Source organism: Carassius gibelio, chromosome B22, assembly GCF_023724105.1.
Source record: "Carassius gibelio isolate Cgi1373 ecotype wild population from Czech Republic chromosome B22, carGib1.2-hapl.c, whole genome shotgun sequence".
Taxonomy (NCBI): Eukaryota; Metazoa; Chordata; class Actinopteri; order Cypriniformes; family Cyprinidae; genus Carassius; species Carassius gibelio.
Window position 1 is genome coordinate 44392598 of NC_068417.1, and position 2500 is coordinate 44395097.

Here is a 2500-nt window from a genome sequence, read left to right on the forward strand (position 1 = left end):
AAGCTTTTGGGTTTTCTTTCCTACTTATATAATGTACTGGCGATAAGATTGGCTGTTCTTTAAATAGCCCTCTCTTTGCAGCAGACTTCGCTTACAGCCATACCAACCTGGCTATGACCGATCTCGTCTGATCTCGGAAGCTAAGCAGGTTTGGGCCTGGTTAGTACTTGGATGGGAGACCGCCTGGGAATACCAGGTGCTGTAAGCTTTTTGGAAATTTTTCACTTAGTATATAATAATTTTGCCAAAAGATAGAGTCAATGCCGATCTCTGAATATTAGCAGGTTTGGGCCTGGTTAGTACATGGATGGGAGACTGCCTGGGAATACCAGGTGATTTAATCTTTTTGGAAAATTTCACGAATTATATAATAATCTTTCATTAAAAAAAAAAAAAGAGTCAATGCCCGATCTCTGAATCTTAACAGGTTTAGGTCTGGTTAGTACTTTTATGAGAGACTGCCTAGGAATACCAGGTGCTTTAAGCTTTTGGGTTTTCATTCCTACTTATATAATGTACTGGCGATAAGATTGGCTGGTCTTTAAATAGCCCTCTCTTTGCAGCAGACTTCGCTTACGGCCATACCAACCTGGCTATGCCCAATCTCGTCTGATCTCGGAAGCTAAGCAGGTTTGGGCCTGGTTAGTACTTGGATGGGAGACCGCCTGGGAGTACCAGGTGCTGTAAGCTTTTTGGAAATTTTTCACTTAGTATATACAGTATTGTTCAAAATAATAGCAGTACAATGTGACTAACCAGAATAATCAAGGTTTTTCGTATCTTTTTTTATTGCTACGTGGCAAACAAGTTACCAGTAGGTTCAGTAGATTCTCAGAAAACAAATGAGACCCAGCATTCATGATATGCACGCTCTTAAGGCTGTGCAATTGGGCAATTAGTTGAATTAGTTGAAAGGGGTGTGTTCAAAAAAATAGCAGTGTGGCATTCAATCACTGAGGTCATCAATTTTGTGAAGAAACAGGTGTGAATCAGGTGGCCCCTATTTAAGGATGAAGCCAACACTTGTTGAACATGCATTTGAAAGCTGAGGAAAATGGGTCGTTCAAGACATTGTTCAGAAGAACAGCGTACTTTGATTAAAAAGTTGATTAGAGAGGGGAAAACCTATAAAGAGGTGCAAAAAATGATAGGCTGTTCAGCTAAAATGATCTCCAATGCCTTAAAATGGAGAGCAAAACCAGAGAGACGTGGAAGAAAACGGAAGACAACTACAAAATGGATAGAAGAATAACCAGAATGGCAAAGGCTCAGCCAATGATCACCTCCAGGATGATCAAAGACAGTCTGGAGTTACCTGTAAGTACTGTGACAGTTAGAAGACGTCTGTGTGAAGCTAATCTATTTTCAAGAATCCCCCGCAAAGTCCCTCTGTTAAAAAAAAGGCATGTGCAGAAGAGGTTACAATTTGCCAAAGAACACATCAACTGGCCTAAAGAGAAATGGAGGAACATTTTGTGGACTGATGAGAGTAAAATTGTTCATTTTGGGTCCAAGGGCCACAGGCAGTTTGTGAGACGACCCCCAAACTCTGAATTCAAGCCACAGTACACAGTGAAGACAGTGAAGCATGGAGGTGCAAGCATCATGATATGGGCATGTTTCTCCTACTATGGTGTTGGGCCTATTTATCGCATACCAGGGATCATGGATCAGTTTGCATATGTTAAAATACTTGAAGAGGTCATGTTGCCCTATGCTGAAGAGGACATGCCCTTGAAATGGTTGTTTCAACAAGACAATGACCCAAAACACACTAGTAAACGGGCAAAGTCTTGGTTCCAAACCAACAAAATTAATGTTATGGAGTGGCCAGCCCAATCTCCAGACCTTAATCCAATTGAGAACTTGTGGGGTGATATCAAAAATGCTGTTTCTGAAGCAAAACCAAGAAATGTGAATGAATTGTGGAATGTTGTTAAAGAATCATGGAGTGGAATAACAGCTGAGAGGTGCCACAAGTTGGTTGACTCCATGCCACACAGATGTCAAGCAGTTTTAAAAAACTGTGGTCATACAACTAAATATTAGTTTAGTGATTCACAGGATTGCTAAATCCCAAAAAAAAAAAATGTTTGTACAAAATAGTTTTGAGTTTGTACAGTCAAAGGTAGACACTGCTATTTTTTTGAACACACCCTTTTCAACTAATTGCCCAATTGCACAGCCTTAAGAGCGTGCATATCATGAATGCTGGGTCTTGTTTGTTTTCTGAGAATCTACTGAACCTACTGGTAACTTGTTTGCCACGTAGCAATAAAAAATATACTAAAAACCTTGATTATTCTGGTTAGTCACATTGTACTGCTATTATTTTGAACAATACTGTAATAATTTTGCCAAAAAATAGAGTCAATGCCAATCTCTGAATATTAGCAGGTTTGGGCCTGGTTAGTACATGGATGGGAGACTGCCTGGGAATACCAGGTGCTGTAAGCTTTTTGGATATTTTTCACTTACTATATAATAATTTTGCCAAAAA

The 2500-nt window shown here is 39.7% G+C and overlaps 2 non-coding genes across 2 annotated transcripts; both read left to right on the plus strand.

Annotated features, from left to right (window-relative positions):
* The first annotated feature begins 89 nt into the window (after positions 1-89).
* Positions 90-208, plus strand: LOC127998980 (5S ribosomal RNA). The gene has a single exon (XR_008171805.1). It is a non-coding gene; the product is annotated as a 5S ribosomal RNA (ribosomal RNA).
* A 363-nt stretch (positions 209-571) lies between these two features.
* On the plus strand, positions 572-690 carry LOC128002595 (5S ribosomal RNA). Its single transcript, XR_008175341.1, has one exon. It is a non-coding gene; the product is annotated as a 5S ribosomal RNA (ribosomal RNA).
* The last annotated feature ends 1810 nt before the right edge of the window (positions 691-2500 follow it).